The following is a 20,489-nucleotide window of genomic DNA, read 5'->3' on the forward strand; positions in this document are numbered from 1 at the left end:
ATCCTCTACGGACTAGGAGAAAAGGATTTACCTGTAGGTTATCAAAATCCTATTTTCTCATACGTCCTAGAGGATGCTGGGGATGACATCAAAACCATGGGGTCTATACCAAAGCTCCAGTACGGGCGGGAGAGTGCGGATAACCCTGCAGCACCGATTGACCAAACTTTAGGTCCTCATCGGCCAAGGTGTCAAACTTGTAGAACTTAGCAAATGTGTTTGACCCTGACCAAGTAGCTGCTCGGCAGAGTTGTAATGCCGAGACCCCCCGGGCAGCCGCCCAGGATGAGCCCACCTTCCTAGTGGAGTGGGCCTTTACCGACGTCGGTAACGGCAATCCAGCCGTAGTATGAGCTTGCTGAATCGTATTTCTAATCCAACGTGCAATAGTCTGCTTGGAAGCAGGACAGCCAATCTTGTTGTGATCATACAGGACAAACAGAGCCTCTGTTTTCCATATTCGCTCTGTTCTAGCAACATAGGTTATTTAAAGCCCTAAACCAATAGCTTGGTTTATGTGAAAAGTAGAAACTACCTTAGGAAGAAAATGTTGTCGAGTTCGCAACTCTGCCCTATCTTCATGGAAAATCAGGTAAGGGCTCTTGTGAGACAAGGCCCCCAATTCAGACACCCGCCTTGCGGATGCCAATGCCAAAAGCATCACCACTTTCCAAGTGAGAAACTTCAACTCTATCTTTTGTAGAGGCTCAAACCAATTCGATTGAAGGAACTGCAATACCACGTTAAGGTCCCATGGTGCCACTGGAGGCACGAATGGAGGCTGGATGTGCAGAACCCCTTTCACGAAGGTCTGAACCTCTGGAAGAGAGGCCAATTGTTTTTGGAAGAACACTGACAAGGTCGAAATCTGGACCTTGATTGATCCCAATCGTAGGCCCGCCTCCACACCATCCTGCAAAAAATGGAGAAAACGTCCTAAGTGAAACTCTTTCGAAGGAGCCTTCTTGGATTCACACCAAGACACATATTTTCTCCAAATACGGTGGTAATGTTTTGACGTTACTCCCTTTCTAGCCTGAATAAGGGTGGGGATGACCTCCTTAGGAATACCCTTCCTGACTAGGATATGGCGCTCAACAGCCATGCCGTCAAACGTAGCTGCGGTAAGTCTTGGTACACACACAGCCCCTGCTGCAGCAGGTCCTCCCGAGGAGGAAGAGGCCGAGGATCTCCTATGAGTAACTGCTGAAGATCTGGGTACCAAGCCCTTCTTGGCCAGTCTGGGGCAATGAAGATTGCTCGAACCCTTGTCTTTCTTATGATCCTGAGTACTTTTGGGATCAGCGGAAGTGGAGGGAAAACATACACTAACGGAAACACCCACTGGGTCACCAGTGCATCTACTGCTACTGCTTGAGGGTCTCTCGACCTGGAACAGTATCTCTGAAGCTTCTTGTTGAGATGAGACGCCATCATGTCTATTTGAGGAAATCCCCAAAGACTTGTCACCTCTGCGAAGACTTCTTGGTGGAGGCCCCACTCTCCTGGATGGAGATCATGTCTGCTGAGGAAGTCTGCTTCCCAGTTGTCTACTCCCGGAATGAATATTGCCGACAGAGCTTGTAGATGTTTTTCTGCCCAGTGGAGGATTTTTGTTGCCTTTGCCATTGCCGCTCTGCTTTTCGTTCCGCCCTGCCTGTTTATGTATGCGACTGCTGTTACATTGTCCGCCGGGATCTGCACGGGACAGTCTTGAAGAAGATGTACCGCTTGTTGAAGGCCGTTGTAAATGGCTCTTAGCTCCAGAACGTTTATGTGAAGGCAGGCTTCCTGTTGTGACCAATGTCCGTGGAAGTTTTCTCCCTGAGACTGCTCCCCAGCCTCGGAGACTTGCATCCGTGGTTACTAAGACCCAGTCCTGAATCCTGAACCTGCGTCCCTCTAGCAGGTGAAAGCTGTGCAACCACCACAGGAGCGAAATCCTGGTTTTTGATGACAGGATTATCTTTCTGTGCATGTGTAGGTATGACCCCGACCATTTGTCCAATAGGTCACACTGGAATACTCTGGCATGAAACCTGCCAAACTGTATTGCCTCGTAGGCCGCCACCATCTTCCCTAACAACCGAATGCACTGATGGATCGACACACTTGATGGTTTCAATATCTGTTTTACCATTTTCTGGATTTCCAGAGCCTTTTCCAGCAGAAGAAATACTCTCTGAACTGTGACCAGAATCATCCCGAGGAAAGACAACCTTGTCGTCGGTTCCAACTGTGACTTTGGGTAATTTATGATCCACCTGTGTTGTTGGAGTATTGACAGAGAGAGTGAGATGTTTTGTAACAACTGCTCCCTGGATCTCGCCTTTATCAGGAGATCGTCCAGATAAGGGATTATATTGACTCCTTTCTGACGAAGAGGGACCATCATCTCCGCCATCACCTTGGTGAATACCCTCGCTACCGTGGAGAGTCCGAAAGGTAATGTCTGGAATTGGTAACGGCAATCCTGAACCGCGAATCTCAGATAAGCCTGGTGAGGAGGATAAATGGGAACATGCAGTAAGCATCCTTTATGACCACCGTCACCAAGTAGTCCCCCTCCTCCAGACTGGCATTAACCGCCCGAAGTGATTCCATCTTGAACCTTTTCAGGAAGAAATTCAGATCTCTTAGATTTAAGATCGGTCTGACCGAGCCGTCCGGCTTCGGAACAACAAAGAGGCTTGAATAAAAACCCCGCTCTTGTTGTGACAATGGTACCAGGACTATGACCTGGTCTTGACATAATTTTTGGATTGCCGCTGTTACTGCTTCTCTCTCTGGCGGAGAAGCTGGCAAGGTCGATTTGAAAAATCGGCATGGGGGAACGTCTTGAAACTCTAGTTTGGATCCCTGGGATACTATTTGCAACACCCAGGGGTCCAGGCCAGATAGAATCCAATCCTGGCTGAAGAGTTTGAGACGTGTCCCCACCCGAGCGGCCTCCCGCAAGGGAGTTCCAGCGTCATGCTGGGGATTTGGCAGAATTAGGGGTAGACATTTGCTCTTGGGAACCTGGAGCCAGTGTGGGCTTCTTTCCCCTTCCCCTACCTGCAAAGAAGGGGGAACCTCTCATCTTTTTGTATTTATTGGGCCGAAAGGACTGCATTTGCGGGTGATAGGTCTTTGCGGGTGATAGGTCTTTTTTGCCGGTGCAGGCGCAGAGGGCAAAAATGTTGACTTACCTGTGGTAGCCACCAGGCTATCGCCAAATAAGGCCTCACCTTTATATGGGAGAGACTCCATGTTTCTTTTGGAATCTGCATCCGCGTTCCACTGGCGAATCCATAAGGCCCGCCTAGCCGATACTGCCATGGTAGCGGCTTGTGAACTCAAGGGTCCAATATCCTTCATTGCTTCAGCATGTAGGCGGCAGAGTCCTTGATATTCCCTAACTTAAGGAGTATCTCAATCGTGTCGATTTCTGATGACACGCTTTCTGACCATTTTTCAATAGCGCGACTCACCCATGCGCAGGCAATAGTGGGCCTGAGCAGTGTACCATTGGTAACATAAATGGATTTCAATGTCGTTTCCATTTTGCGGTCTGCCGGCTCTTTAAGAGAAGCCGTGCCAGGAGCAGAGAGAATTACCTTCTTTGTCAACCTGGAAAGTGCACTGTCTAACACAGGGGGTGACTCCCATTTTTTCCTGTCTTCAACCAGGAAAGGATAAGCTATGTGAATCCTTTTGGGAATACGAAATTTTTTATCAGGATTCACCCACATCCTTTCAAACAGAGCATTTAGTTCGTGTGAAGGAGGGAAAGTGACTTTGGATTTCTTTTCCTTACATAAATAAGCTTTCTCCTGAGGTACAGGAGTGCTTTCTGTAACCTCCAACACATCCTTTATAGCCACAATCACATATTGTATACTTTTTGCCAATTTATGATCTACCTCTCTGGATTCACTATCGTCGACACAAGAATCAGAATCCGTGTCAGTATCAGTGTTTACAACATTTGCAAATGGTCTCTTATGTGACCCAGAGGGGCTGCCCGCATAAGGAATAACAGCTACATGAAAAATCACATCTTCCACAGATTTTCTCCAGCATGCAGCCTTAGATTCAGACTTATCCAATCTACGGTAAATCAGATGCATACTGTTACGTAGCTCTTTCACCCATGCAGGCTCTTGGTGTGCCAGTAGCGCCACCACATTACAACTCTGTGTCCCTAAAATGGCTCCCTCCAGAGAGGAACTCCCTGCCTCAGACATGCCTCACACTTGTACACACTGGGACTTATTTGGGGACAGACCCACAGTAAAATCGGTCAGAGGGACACAGTATAGGAGCAGCCAGCTCACAACCCCAGCGCCTGTATTTAATGTCTGTGAACACAGAATGCCCACTGACATGCAGCGCTCTTTACACAGTAAAATACATTTGTATATAGGGAATCCGAGGGAGTCTTTACGGGATATTATGGGACTGTTAAATGATTTTGGCAAAGTATCGGGCTTTCAGGTCAACCTGGCCAAATCTGTGGGTTTATATTTAAAAACCGGGAAGAGAAGTCCAGGATGGGGAGGTCAATTGCCTATCAAGTGGGCTCCCACATATATCACATACCTGGGCGTCAGGCTTCCTAAATATCCATCTGACTTATATAGGCTAAATGTTAAGAGGGCAATTGACGACATAGCAAAAGAGCTGGAGGCTTGGAAAGGCTTGATGCTCTCGTACATGGGACGAGCTAACTTGATCAAAATGTGTACGTTCCCCAGACTGTTATATATCCTGCAATCCCTCCCTGTGCTGCTTAGTAGATCTGACTTGGCACACATAACTAAACTGTTCAGACAATTCATATGGAAGGGTAAAAGGCCGCGTATCGCTATGCATAAATTACAACAGCCTAAAGCTAATGGGGGAATTCATTTTCCAAACATTCAGACTTACAACCATGCTTCTTTATTGAGATTTTTAAGAGACTGGTTACACGATAGTGATACTTATGCTAATACACAGCTAGAGGCACAATTTATAGGGTCCAGAAATCTGATATCTTTCCTCCACGGGGTGGAGGCGGAGTTCGATCAGGAATTGAGAGATAACCCTCTTTTGTGGACGGTGTATCGTTTGTGGCATATTCTTAGACGTGCTAGGAATTTAGGTGGACACAAATCTTTGTTTCTGACGTTCCTGGGCAATCCGGAGTTCCAGCATGGAGAGGCGGTCTTTCCTTTCACGATGTTTAGTAAAAGGGGCCTGCAAAACATACGGCACGTTATTGATAAGGGTGGAGGGAAGCCACTAACATTTGCAGAGGCGCGGGAGATTTACCCATTTGTTTCTGATTTCCCGCTAGCATTTTTTCAGATGCAACATTATGCCAGTTCAGTGATTACAACTCTTTCGGCGGCAGACTTCACTAATGATCTAGATACTATGCTACTGACCCCTCCTGCCCCGAAACGAGCTCTGTCCATACACTATAAAAGACTTACCACTCTACTAGATCATTCTCTGTCACAATCTGGAATGCAAAAATGGACATCTGATTTCCCTAGGCTTACATGTGAAATACTTTTAAACAGCTTGCTCCAATCCTGCAAATTATTGCCTTCGATACAGTACCAGGAAATGTTTTATAATATTATCCATAGGGCCTATTTCTCCCCGTATAAGCAATATGTGGCAGGAATGACGGATTCTGATAGATGTCTGAAATGCCACATACCCAAATCTGATCTCATGCACTGTTTTTGGCGGTGCCCGATGATCCGCCATTTTTGGCTGCAAATACGGCGATATGCCATGAATGAGCTGATTAATTTTATTCCCTTCACAGCGGAATGGGCAATTTTCGGGATACTCCCGTCGGGGCAGAGGGTTACAAAGGGATGCAAACGGTTACTCTTGGCAATAAGTGCGGCGGCTCGAAAGGCGATTTTACAGTCCTGGATCCTTAAGGATCCTCCCACCCTACGTCTATTTAAAAAGAAATTACACCACCTATTTCAAATGCACTGGATTGAAACTACTATTCAGAAAGAAAAATTGGTGGGGCAGTTTTTTGAGTCCTGGGAAAGCTATATTGCCACCCTCCCCACTGATTTTCAAATCAGAATAAAGAATTCATTGAAAGGAACAATGTGGTATGAGACTATATCGGCTGTTGGTGACCCTCCCATAGTGGTAGCAAATTGAGAGCTGGTGGCGTTGCATGGTCCTGGCCTCCTCATGACCCCGTAGCATGGAGACTAGCAGGATTTTTCTTTGGTTCTACTATTTATACACTATTTACGTGGATATGTAACCAGGGGTACTACCATGGGTACATGACACAGTTTATCACCGCACCCGATAGTACACTGTAGATCTGGTATTAATTGACACTGATGATTTTTCTACTCATTGTATCTGGTTACTTGCATGTACCTACTTGTATGTGTGTATGTATATATACAGATGAATATATGTATATTTTTCTTTTCTTTTTTCTTTTTTTTTTTCATTGCTGAAACTGCTGTTCTTTTATTGTGAAGTGATGCATTGACAATAAAAATTGTTACGTTAAAATACATTTGTAAAGCACCCAAATCATTTTGTGCCCCCCTTATTTACACCCTGAATACTTGTAGTCAGAAGTGGAGGAGGACCAGCTATATCTCTGCAGCCTGAGGAGAGAGAAAATGGTGCTGAGCAGTGTGCTGGCTGCCTGAGGAAGAAGCTCCGCCCTTTTTACCTCAGAGACTGTTTGTAATATTTATACTGGCGGGGGTAGGGCTGTGCCTGGGCATCTTATGCCACCTATTAGCCAGTTTATAGAGGTATTTTGCTGCCCAGGGCGCCCCCCCCCCGCGCCCTGCATCCTGCAGTGCCTGTGTGTGTGGGCAGCAATGGTGCGCTGCGCTCCCGCCAGCCGCGTCATACCTCAGCCGTCACTTACTTGATTGAAGTTCAATCTTCTCATACTCACCTGTCTTCTGACTTCTGGCTCTGTGAGGGGGAGACGGCGTGCTGTGGGAGTGAGCATCTAGACACGGCTAGCGTTCAATTCCCTTCAGGAGCTAATGGTGTTCTGTCAGCCAGAAGCAGAGCCATGAAACTCTGAGGAAGTTGGTTCTGCTTCTGCACCCTCAGTCCCACGAAGCAGGGAGTCTGATGCCAGCAGATCTCCCTGAAAATAAAAAACTTAACATAAGTCTTTTCAGAGAAACTCAGTAGAGCTCCTCAGAGTGCATCCAGTCGACCTGGGCACATTTCTAAAACTGAGGTCTGGAGGAGGGGCATAGAGGGAGGAGCCAGTTCACACCCAATGAAAAGTCTTTAGAGTGCCCATGTCTCCTGCGTATCCCGTCTATACCCCATGGTCTTGATGTCATCCCCAGCATCCTCTAGAACGTATAAGAAAAGGTATTCTAAACAGCGTTAACCACCCAGCAACAAGAGTGGGCCCGGTACCTTAGGACAATGACAAGTGTCACCACAATGTAGGAGTGGGGTACAGCTACTCACCGGAATAGGCATCCAGGTCACAACACAGGGTAATCCCACATCACAAGTAGGCCTTCCAGGAGCATGGGGGGGGGGGGGGGGGGGTTTGGCAAGCGGTCTACGTACAGGGTTCAAGGCCAGGATCTGCATCCAAGGTAAACCTGCATGGGTACAGAGGACACAGTTTAAAAAAAAAGGTATTCTAAACAGAGTTTACCACCCAACAGCGAGAGTGGGCCCGATACCTTGGGGCAATGACAAGTGTCACCACCATGTAGGAGTGGGGTCCAACTACTCACCTGAACAGACATCCAGGTCACAACACAGGGTGATTTCACATCACAAGTAGGTCTTCCCGGAGTCAGGGGGGGGTTTGTCAAGTGGTCTAAATACAGGGTTCAATGCTAGGATCTACATCCAAGCTAAACCTGCATGGGGCATTAAAAGGATAGGGGGAATGGGATATGCTCTGCACTAGCTGAATATTTATTATTGTTAACTTACAAGGAGAGGCCCCGATTAATATCCATCAATATATAAGTCACCTTTTATTGGATGTTCGAGGGTGCACCCAGAGACAATTGTATTATGCAAGAGAAAAAAGAAGAGCGAAGAATGTCTCTTTGTTGGCGCACGTAAATATTTTCTTTTAAAATGTAACTTTTAATAAATCCATTTAAGATTGTTCAAAAAAACGAAATTAGACAATACAATACAACAAATACCACATTAATTACATACAGTGAGTGAAATAATTGAATAAAGTGAATTTTAAAACCAAGGCTCGCTACCTGTGTCATTTGTTATTCAATTTTATTGATATAATGAGGATCACTAAGGCTCTAAGTGCTCTAAGATAATTGTACTGATAAGAATGTAGTCAGTCAATGAGTTCAGTATCCGGACATGTGACCAATAAATTCTAGAGAGTAGCTATATTAGAATTGGTGTAATGTAATATTTAATAGGAGTATAATATTATTTAATTCCCATAAAATGTATTATTGGGGACACTTCTCACACAGAAGTAAAATTATATATTTGATAATTAAAGGTTCATTCCATGTAATATCCCTTCTTCAAAGGTAGGTTGGTGTGCTTAATGGTTGGGAATTCTCTCCATATATTGTCACTTCATCAATAACTTATTCATGAATATGGTTAATTCCCACAGCCATAGGTAATTTGGATACACCAATATTCAGTGGCTTATTAGCTGTAGATGATTATGTATTACCTTTGTTGCTGACAGCCATGCACAGTAGAGATATGTAATTGTAACTGAATCTCTCATAAACGGATACTTTCAACAAGTGGCTGTAACATATGTTGCCTTCGTCACTTGGCAGCAATAGATACTTTCAGCAGATAGCTGTATCATTCATTGCTGCACACAGTGTGCCTATTGAAGCAGAATCACCAAGCCTGTCCCCGACAGTTGTGAAAGACCCAACCTAATGGAACCTCAAAATCCTGCTGATCAGTAAGAATTATCTATATTAAATTTATCACTCTCAAACATTCTGTGTGTGTATATTTTTTGCAATAAATAGCTGCACCATTTAACAAATAAACACAGTATAGTTATCAAAATAATTGAGCCATTTATCAGCTATTGTTTGCTGTTAAACAGAATATGGCCAAAGAGATATCAAATATAGACTTAGTGGGTACACAAATATTCAGTGACTTATTGAGAGCTCAGTAATTATAATAATTGTTTACTTCCTTTATTGCTGACAGATATGCACAATAACAATATGTATGTAACTGTAGCTGAATCTATTGGGAACAGATGTTTTCAGCAAATACTGTAACTGTGTCGCCCACTGTTGCATACAATGTAACTATAGAGGTGAGATTATTACATAATATGGTGTGCTAGTATAAGTACATCCAAGTGTTCAGTAGCTTATTAAGTGCTCAGTGGTTGTAGTAATTATAATCATACTTGCCTACCTAAAAAAAAAAAAAAAAAAAGTGTAAACTGGCGCTAGGTGTTTCCCCAATAATAAAAACTGTGGATTAATTTCAATAAAATAACATGTAATTTATTAATTACTTAACTGAACATGACATGCTAAAAAACAGGAATAAATTCCAATAAAACACAAGTGGTTAGGGCATTGATGGAGCTCAAAAACAGATTTTTTTTCCAATGATGGCTGCTAATGAGTGTCCACAAAGGATCCCGGACTGAAATGATAAGCAGAGTTCCCTGGGGAGAAGAAATGCAGCTGGTGTTACCCTTTTCGATGGAGGCTTCCAGAAAGTTGCAATTGTCAGCAGGCAAGCTGTGCTGTTGATATGAATACTGGGTCCCTCCAATCGGTGCTGTATAAGGTCAATCCCACAAGGAAACTTTTCAAAGTAGTTTGTTCAAAAGTCCATATCTGGATCCATTTGAAGAGCAGGATACTGATGTAGTAGCAGCATACACACTTAACGCATTTCCCTAGGCTCGGTCACCTAGCTTCATCAGAAGTCTTGCCTACCTGACCCTCTCCATGAGGGAGAAAATGCTCTGTTCCTGGACTTTCCTGGTAATGTATGATTGCCATCACCTATGGTGAGCTAGTTAATTGATAAGAAAGTACCCTTTTACACCACATATGCCGCACATTAATGCCCTTATACACATAATGACACACATAGTGCCCCCTACACATATGCCGCACATTATTAATGCCCCTATACACATAATGACACACATACAGTAGTACCCTGTTACACATATGCCGCACATTATTAATGCCCTTATACACTTAATGGCACACATAGTGCCCCTTACACATATGTTGCACATTATTAATGCATTTTTACATGACACACATAATGCTCCTTACACATATTCCGAACACTACTGCACAACCAACCCACTCACATGCACACAGCACTCACACTGCCACTAACACTGTGACCTCTGCCTGGATACAGATGTGTCCTCATAAATCTTGCCTCAATGCTAACATCTGGCACCTTTTTTGTTAATGAAAATGCATCCTATTTGCATTGCTATGCAGCTAGGATGCACAAGCAGCTTTTACTGATTAAAATGATATGCAGCATGCCTATATACTGTGTGAGACTGTATCTGCATATGAATTGCTACACACAGAATATAGGCATGCCGCATATCATTTTAATCAGCAGAAGCTGCTGATGACCCTAGGCATATCAAATGCCCTAGGCAATTGCCTAGTTTGCCTATGCCTATGGCCGGCTCTGCAGATTTAACATGTACAATGTAACTGTTGAAGTGAGATCACCAAATAGTGTGGTGTATTAACATAGGCACATCCAAGTGTTCAGTCACTTATTAAATGCACAGTGGTTATAGTGATTATTTGCTGCCTTTATTACTGGCAATTATGCACAATGAAAGTATGTAACTATAGCTGAATCCTTTAAGAACAGATATTTTCAGCAAGTTTTATAGCTGTATCATTCATTGTTGCCTATAATGTAATTACTGAGATGAGATCACCAAGTGGTGTGGTGTACTAGTATAGGCACATCCTATCAGCAGTATTATACAGCAGTATTGAATATGACGCTACTGAATGCTGCAGCTATCAGATTTCACATTCTACAGCATTTGCACACACATGTTCCTATATAGTGAGATAGGGCCCCTCATATGAAATCACATTCAATTAATATATTGATATAGACATTGAGTGGCTCTCATAGGTTAATAAGGGAAATACTGTATCCCACATCCAATGCTGCATTCAGATCGCAAATGCCGGATCCTACCCGGTAAGAGAAACAAAGGGGTACAAGTGTTCAGTCACTTATTAAATGCTCAGTGGTTATAGTGATTGTTCGCTTCCTGTATTACTGGCAGTTATGCACAATGAAAGTATGTAACTGTAGCTGAATCCCTTGAGAGCAGATAGTTTCAGCAAGTATTGTGACTGTATCATTCACTGTTGCATACAATGTAACTACTGAGATGAGATCATCTAGTAGTGTGGTGTACTAGTATAGGCACATCCTGTCAGCAGTATTATATAACAGTATTGAGTATAACGCTACTGAGTGCTGCAGCTATCAGATAAGGGATACATTGTATCCTTCCGGCTCACTTGAATTAATTTACTCCTATCAATATTGATATAAAACAACCCTATCTAATTCTTGTGCTAGATCCATTAGTGTCAAAGAAATCTATCCTTTAAATGCAATTCATTTTATAATTATAAAGATCAGGTAGCGGCCATAGCACCGCCGACACGTGTTTCGTTTTTAAAAACTTTTTCCAGGCTAACCCGATTGCTTATACTGGTTACACTATATTGGTAACCAGTGACCAATCCGTTGCTTGCTATACGATCATGTGCTCCCCCTAGCCAGTCACGCCGCTCCCATGTTAAACATAGGAGAAGCGCTCGTAGCTTCCCGCTCTAGGTCACTGGGATAGCGTAACGCCGATCCCGTGACTATCGCGGCCAATCACGTCACTCTCCTGTCAAACATAGGAGAGACGCTGGTAATTGTCTAGTCCAGTGGTTCCCAAACTGTGTGCCGTGGCACCCTGGGGTGCCGCGGGACACTTGCAGGGGTGCCTCGGGTTGGTGGTCCAGAACCAATTCAAAATATTTATTATCCATGTAATAGGAAAAACTAGTACTTGTGGCTGCCAGTCATAAAATATGTGTACAAACAGAAGCAAATCTTGTCCCTCACCACATAACTGAACCTAAGTATGACATATAAACATAATTTACTTAATTTCATATTTTTTTTATACATTTCCCAATTAGAAACTTTTGGACTAGGGGTGCCGTGATAAAAATTCTGATACTCTAGGGCGCCGTGATTCAAAAAAGTTTGGGAACCACTGGTCTAGTCCCAGTTAATACCGCCCCTCGTCATGCCGATCACGTGCATTATACAGCCAATGGTGATCACTCTCATTCTAAATATAGGGAATTGATCACGTGTGAACCATTGGCCAATAAACCGTTTATTATGTTAAGTATAGAAAAACAGTATGTGCATAAACATTCCGTGGGTATCCTGTTTATATTGATACATAGTATTTAATTGATACACACTGCAGAAGAATCAAAAATAGTTTAAATATAATAAGTCAAAAAACTACCATATAAAAATAAAAATAAATATATTGTATTGGTATAATTATAGTATTCAGTGTGACTGAGCGGTCACGTGATCTTGATCGGCCAATCCTCTCTCTCCTACAGTAGATATAATGTATTATTGATTGTATTCGCGTGAATCCTTAGTATAATACATATCTTCACCCTTTAATAAGTTAATCATTATCCTGAGGCTTAAGCAATCTTCTTATTGAATAATATTGGAAGTATATTTATTGTGTTTATTAATAACAGTTTTTATGTTAAATTAGTTTAGCTAAAATTAATATCTTATTATCCAAATTTAGTATATAAAAGATCCCTTAATCTCGAAGATCATATATTGTGTTGTGAAAGCAGACTAATTTGATGATGTAATTGTGACTGCTATTTTTGTGATGAAATTCTAGGGGTGAAAAAGGTAGGAGTGAAGGAGGGAGGAAGGGAAAAAGAAGGGAAAAGGGAAAGGGGGGAAAAATAATATTGATGAGGTGCTAATTATGTGTGTATTAATATACATATATTTTATTGTGATAAATAAATAGTGATAGCAGTAAAGATGTCCTGAAGTGGCAAAATTTAATTGAATGAGCTCTGAAAAGGTGAACACACCAAAAATATCAAAATCTCATGGTGTGAGATTATAAACCATTACGTGCCAAAACATGTGAAAAAACTATATAAATAAATCCAAGTGAATTGGGTGCAAAAAAAACTACAAAAAGAAGTGTTTACTTGGATAGTTGCACAATTCAGTGTCATATGGCCATAATTATATCATGTTGACAATAATTGTTACAGCCTCAATATAATAAGTCCATCACATAGATAGATGGACCTATAATTCACCTATCAATTAGGATATTGTAACTAAATTCCTCTAAGTGAGATTACTATTGATAAGGTAAGTAAAGATATGTAAAAAGGTAGGTGTGATAGGACAGGAATACAGGTAGAGTAATCACTTTCTGCCTATTCCATAGTCTTAATAGTGATATTTATAAATTTGGGTAATGAATAGCAAAAATTCTTCAATCAACCATTACTGGGGAGAGAACGGATTGTCACTTTCTTATATTGTTTGAGACCCTATAATCGTAACCATAAACAATTGATGAAAAATATATGGTGTCATTCTAAGGAGAAGCGGTATAGCGGTTCTGCTCATTCGGTTCTTAGAGGATTGAGAGTCCATCAGATTGGTAAGGAATATTTGATGTTATTTTAAAGAAAAGCAGTATATCTGTTCTGCTCATTCAATCCCTTGGGGGATTGAGAGTCCATCAGAAAGATCATCTTTGTCTCAAATTTCAACAGTTCCTTATCCACATCACATCCTCTAATACCAGGTTTAATTTGTTTCATACCAAATGCGGTTAGCCCCTTAGGGTTACCATCATGATGGTATAGGAAGTGATTGGCCACCGGAGACAGAGTTCTAAATCTAAGTTTATCCTGTTTGGCATTTCGTATACTTCCTACATGTTCAAGTAGTCTCATTTTGAATGCTCTTATCGTTTTACCGATATAGATTTTATTACATGGACAGGTAAGGTGATATACTACCCCTATTGATTTACAGTCAATATATCCGTCAATAGTCCATTTCTTTCCAAATTTGTCCATGTAAGTTTCTTTCGGTATCATAAATTGACAGGCTTTGCATTGCCTAAATTGAAAAGGTGGTTTGGAAGTAGATAAGTGACTTTGCACTAAGATGTCTTTTAAATTACGTGCCCTTCGCCAACTCATCTGTACTGTCGGTGGAAGAATATCTCTGAGGTCTAGATCTGTTTGTAGAATGGGCCAATGTTTTTGTAGAATAGATTTGATCTCCCAACTTCTATTATTAAAGGTTCCAATGAATCTAATCGGTTCCTCTTTGTTGACTTTTTTCTTTGGAATCAGTAGGGAATCCCTGGAGTAGTTGCGTACTTGTTGTTTGGCTGTTCGGATATTCGCATTACTATAGCCCCTTTGTTTCAGGCGATCACAAAGTTGTTGTTCCCTCTCCTGGTAAGTCGTAGTATCCGAACAGTTCCTTTTTGTTCTTAGCATCTCTCCCTTAGGGATCCCTTTGATAGTTGATGGGAAGTGAGAGCTTTGAGCATGTAATATGCTGTTTGTAGCTGTTTTTTTACGATATATATCCGTTGTTACTTGTCCTGAATCATCAATTTGAATGGTCAAATCCAGGAAGTTGACTTTATGCTGACTGCATTCCCCCCGTCAATTTGAGGTTGTAGTCGTTGGTAATTGAGAATGCCAATAAATTCTTCTAAAATGCTCTGATCACTTTCCCATAGCAACAGAATGTCATCTATGTACCTGAAATAAAGTAGGATGTGTTCAGTGTATTTTTCAAGATGTTCACCAAACACGACCTCTTTCTCCCATCTCCCCAGGTACAGGTTAGCATACGACGGGGCACATGCTGTCCCCATCGCTGTACCTCTAACCTGGAGGAAAAACTTGCCATCACAGGTAAAGTAGTTCTTTGTCAATATGAAGTTGAGCAAAGTTAGGAGAAAAGAACTGAATTCTTCATATTTTCCCATCTCCAAGAAGAATTTGACCGCTTCTAGACCTTTCCGATGGTCAATACTGGTGTAAAGGCTTTCCACATCATATGTGGCTAGCCATGTGCCTGGTTTGACACTTAGTCCTTGGATCTTGGTTAGGACATCCATCGTGTCCCTAGTATATGATGGTAGTGCCAGGACATGATGACGAAGGAATTGATCTACATAAATACTTGCTCGCTCAGTTAGACTTCCAACTCCCGACACAATAGGTCTTCCTGGTGGTATCTTATAATTTTTGTGTATCTTCGGGAGTAAGTATAATGTTGGAATAATTGGTTTGTCTGTTTTCAAGAAATCAAAATCTCTTTTCGGAATAATGCCCTCCTCCAGAGCTTGATGCATAATTCTGTTGTATATTTCTTGAACATCTGAGGTAGGGTTGAATGTAAGTTGCCGATAGCAAGATATATCCTTAAGTTGTTTGTTAATTTCATCTATATATATATATATGGTCCTTGGCCAAAGAACAACGTTACCCCCCTTGTCAGAGGGTTTGATGATCGTGTCATCCCATCAGGAGATCTGCTGTAATGCGAGTCTCTCACCTTTGGTTAGGTTGTCAGCAAAGGAGACGGAATGTGCTTGGTTGAAAAATAACTTATCAAGGTCTTTTGAGACAAGGTCTAGGAACACTTTAACTGTTGGACAGATTTGAAAATCCGGATAGAAGGTAGATTTGTTTTTAATTTTTGTAGCATCAAAAGGCTGCAGATTTTGATCCATTCCTTCATTTTCCAGTTGAAGTTCTTCCAGTAAGTTATCATATCTTAATCCTCCAAAGAGATAGAGGACATTGTAATAGCATTACTATCTGATAGAGCTTGATTCTGTAACTTTTGCTGCGTGCAGAAAAATTTCTTTAGAAGGAGTTTTCTAGAAAAGAGGTGGAGATCTTTTTCACACTCAAACCTGTCAGGTTTTTGCACCGGGGAGAAAGAAAGGTCTTTAGATAATAAAGAGATCTGTTCAGTGGTGAGGATTTTGTCCGTCAGGTTTATAATTCTTAGATTATCATCTTTTATTTCCTGTACCTCCTCTGCTCTCTTCGCTCTTCTCGCCATCCACGCTCTTCTCTTTTCCTCCTTCCTCCCTTTGCCCCTCCTGATCTTGTATGGTCTAGTCCTATTCCATCCATGATCTCCCTGGGAGTTACATCTAAAAAATTCCTCCAAACTTTATAGGACATATATTGTGGGCCTTCTCCCTCTGAAGATTCCACATCTGAGGTGGTATAATTCGTTGCATTCTGACCTCTATTGTATGGTAAGCGTGTTTTCCACAGATATACATTATTTTGCGCAAAATCAATCTTGTCTCTATGAAATTTTCTGCGTTTCCTCTGTATGATGCCTTCTTCAAACTCCTCGATCTCTTTCTTGAACTTGTATGTTGTCTGGAATTTCTCCAATGATTGAAATCTTTTCAACCTGTCTCCTAGTGTATTTATCTCCTGTGCGTATTGGTTGAGTAAAATCTCATCATGGCGAATCAGGATTTTAATAAGTTCTCTTGAACACTGAGTAAGAGTTTTTTCCCATTCATTTTTCAATTCTACATTGGCCAGTTCATATGTTGGAAATATTTTTGGTCTCAGACCTCTAGGTGTTATGTTATGACTAATATAACTATCAAAAGTTGTCTTGTTCCACCATGTCTTACTCTGGCGCATAAGTGTTTGTTTCAGTACGTACAGGTCTTCCAACCAGTCTCTTTTTGATGAATCTCCTGGTTCTATATCTGAGCCAAACACTAGATCTAGGCCATTTTTCAGTTTTTCACGTCTCTCGTCTAGATCTTTAGCCAGATTAAAGGAGGTCATGTTGAATTCAGTCGCAATCGAGATAAGGGTTTACTAATATTTCAAAATAATTTATGTGAATATTTTAGTAAAGCTGTGCTAGAGACAGAAAGGTTGAATATACAACCACCTTGTTTAGAGCATTAAAAGGATAGGGGGAATGGGATATGCTCTGCACTAGCTGAATATTTATTATTGTTAACTTACAAGGAGAGGCCCCGATTAATATCCACCAATATATAAGTCACCTTTTATTGGATGTTCGAGGGTGCACCCAGAGACAATTGTATTATGCAAGAGAAAAAAGAAGAGCGAAGAATGTCTCTTTGTTTGCGCACGTAAATATTTTCTTTTAAAATGTAACTTTTAATAAATCCATTTAAGATTGTTCAAAAAAACGAAATTAGACAATACAATACAACAAATACCACATTAATTACATACAGTGGGGTATATTTACTAAGCTCCCGATTTTGACCGAGATGCCGTTTTTTCTTCAAAGTGTCATCTCGGTTAATCTCGGTAATTTACTAAACACTAATCACGGCAGTGATGAGGGCATTCGTAATTTTTTGCAAGTTCAGGTAAAAAATTACGAATGAATACACCATCGGTCAAAACGCGGCTGTTTAAGTATGAATCTCGGTCATTTACTAAGAAGTGCAAAGCCAAAAAAGAACAAACACTGCCGTGAAAAATTACAACTCGTAAAAAAGTGCTAAAAAAAAACAGACCTTTTTTTTTTATTCGTGATTGGATAGGCATGCACGGATCCATGAGATCCGTGCATGTATATCAGTGGGAAGGGGTGGGAAAGTGCTTATTTTTTCAAAAAAAATTGCGTGGGGTCCCCCCTCCTAAGCATAACCAGCCTCGGGCTCTTTGAGCCGATCCTGGTTGCAGAAATATGGTGAAAAAAATGACAGGGGTTCCCCCATATTTAAGCAACCAGCATCGGGCTCTGCGCCTGGTCCTGGTCCCAAAAATACGGGGGGGAAAAAGAGTAGGGGTCCCCCGTATTTTTAAAACCAGCACCGGGCTCCACTAGCTGGACAGATAATGCCACAGCCGGGGGTCACTTTTATACAGCGCCCTGCGGCCGTGGCATCAAAAATCCAACTAGTCACCCCTGGCCGGGGTACCCTGGGGGAGTGGGAACCCCTTCAATCAAGGGGTCCCCCCCCCCCAGCCACCCAAGGGCCAGGGGTGAAGCCCGAGGCTGTCCCCCCCCATCCAATGGGCTGCGGATGGGAGGGCTGATAGCCTTTGTTGTAAAATAAAAGATATTGTTTTTAGTAGCAGTACTACAAGTCCCAGCAAGCCTCCCCCGCATGCTGGTACTTGGAGAACCACAAGTACCAGCATGCGGCGGAAAAACGGGCCCGCTGGTACCTGTAGTACTACCACTAAAAAAATACCCAAAAAAACACAAGACACACACACCGTGAAAGTATAATTTTATTACATACATACACACATACATACATACTTACCTTATGTTCCCACGCAGGTCGGTCCTCTTCTCCAGTAGAATCCAAGGGGTACCTGTTGAATAAATTCTACTCACGAGATCCAGGGGTCCAGGCTCCTCGGCAAATCCAGGGATAATCCACGTACTTGAATAAAACAAAAAAACGGTTGCCCGACCACGAACTGAAAGGTGACCCATGTTTGCACATGGGTCACCTTCCCACGAATGCCAGAAACCCACTTTGCCTTCTGGCTAAGTGGGTTTCTTCAGCCAATCAGGGAGTGCCACGTTGTAGCACCCTCCTGATCGGCTGTGTGCTCTTGTCCTCACTGACAGGCAGCACACGGCAGTGTTACAATGTAGCGCCTATGCGCTACATTGTAACCAATGGTGGGAACTTTCTGCCCTGCGGTTGACCTAAAGTGACGTCACCGCTGAGCAGAAAGTTCCCACCATTGGTTACAATGTAGCGCATAGGCGCTACATTGTAACACTGCCGTGTGCTGCCTGTCAGTGAAGACAGGACCACACAGCTGATCAGGAGAGTGCTACAACGTGGCACTCCCTGATTGGCTGAAGAAACCCACTTAGCCAGAAGGCAAAGTGGGTTTCTGGCATTCGTGGGAAGGTGACCCATGTGCAAACATGGGTCACCTTTCAGTTCGTGGTCGGGCAACCGTTTTTTTGTTTTATTCAAGTACGTGGATTATCCCTGGATTTGCCGAGGAGCCTGGACCCCTGGATCTCGTGAGTAGAATTTATTCAACAGGTACCCCTTGGATTCTACTGGAGAAGAGGACCGACCTGCGTGGGAACATAAGGTAAGTATGTATGTATGTGTGTATGTATGTAATAAAATTATACTTTCACGGTGTGTGTGTCTTGTGTTTTTTTGGGTATTTTTTTAGTGGTAGTACTACAGGTACCAGCGGGCCCGTTTTTCCGCCGCATGCTGGTACTTGTGGTTCTCCAAGTACCAGCATGCGGGGGAGGCTTGCTGGGACTTGTAGTACTGCTACTAAAAACAATATCTTTTATTTTACAACAAAGGCTATCAGCCCCCCCATCCGCAGCCCATTGGATGGGGGGGGACAGCCTCGGGCTTCACCCCTGGCCCTTGGGTGGCTGGGGGGGGGACCCCTTGATTGAAGGGGTCCCCACTCCCCCATGGTACCCCGGCCAGGGGTGACTAGTTGGATTTTTGATGCCACGGCCGCAGGGCACTATATAAAAGTGACCCCCGGCTGTGGCATTATCTGTCCAGCTAGTGGAGCCCGGTGCTGGTTTTAAAAATACGGGGGACCCCTACTCTTTTTGTCCCCCGTATTTTTGGGACCAGGACCAGGCGCAGAGCCCGATGCTGGTTGCTTAAATATGGGGGAACCCCTGTCATTTTTTTCCCATATTTCTGCAACCAGGATCGGCTCAAAGAGCCCGAGGCTGGTTATGCTTAGGAGGGGGGACCCCACGCATTTTTTGGGGGGATTTTACATTGTTTAATTAAAAATAAAAAATAAAAAGAACCCCAGCACGGATCACACAGATCCGGCCGAGATTGATTGTAAAAAAAAACGGCAGTGTTTTGCTAATCACTGCCGTAAAATTAGGAAAAAAAAAACGAATGACATCGACATCGGAAGAAAAGAAAAACACGAATACGACAGCTTAGTAAATCCATCGTAATAAATTCAAAAAGTTGCAGTTTTACACTCTCGATGTCATTCGTGATTGAACTTTGACCTATTTTCGGAAATTACGAATGTTAGTAAATATACCCCAGTGAGTGAAATAATTGAATAAAGTGAATTTTAAAACCAAGGCTCGCTATCTGTGTCATTTGTTATTCAATTTTATTGATATAATGAGGATCACTAAGGCTCTAAGTGCTCTAAGATAATTGTACTGATAAGAATATAGTCAGTCAATGAGTTCAGTATCTGGACATGTGACCAATAAATTCTAGAGAGTAGCTATATTAGAATGGGTGTAATGTAATATTTAATAGGAGTATAATATTATTTAATTCCCATAAAATGTATTATTGGGGACACTTCTCACACAGAAGTAAAATG

Source organism: Pseudophryne corroboree, chromosome 4 (assembly GCF_028390025.1).
Source record: "Pseudophryne corroboree isolate aPseCor3 chromosome 4, aPseCor3.hap2, whole genome shotgun sequence".
Lineage (NCBI taxonomy): Eukaryota > Metazoa > Chordata > Amphibia > Anura > Myobatrachidae > Pseudophryne > Pseudophryne corroboree.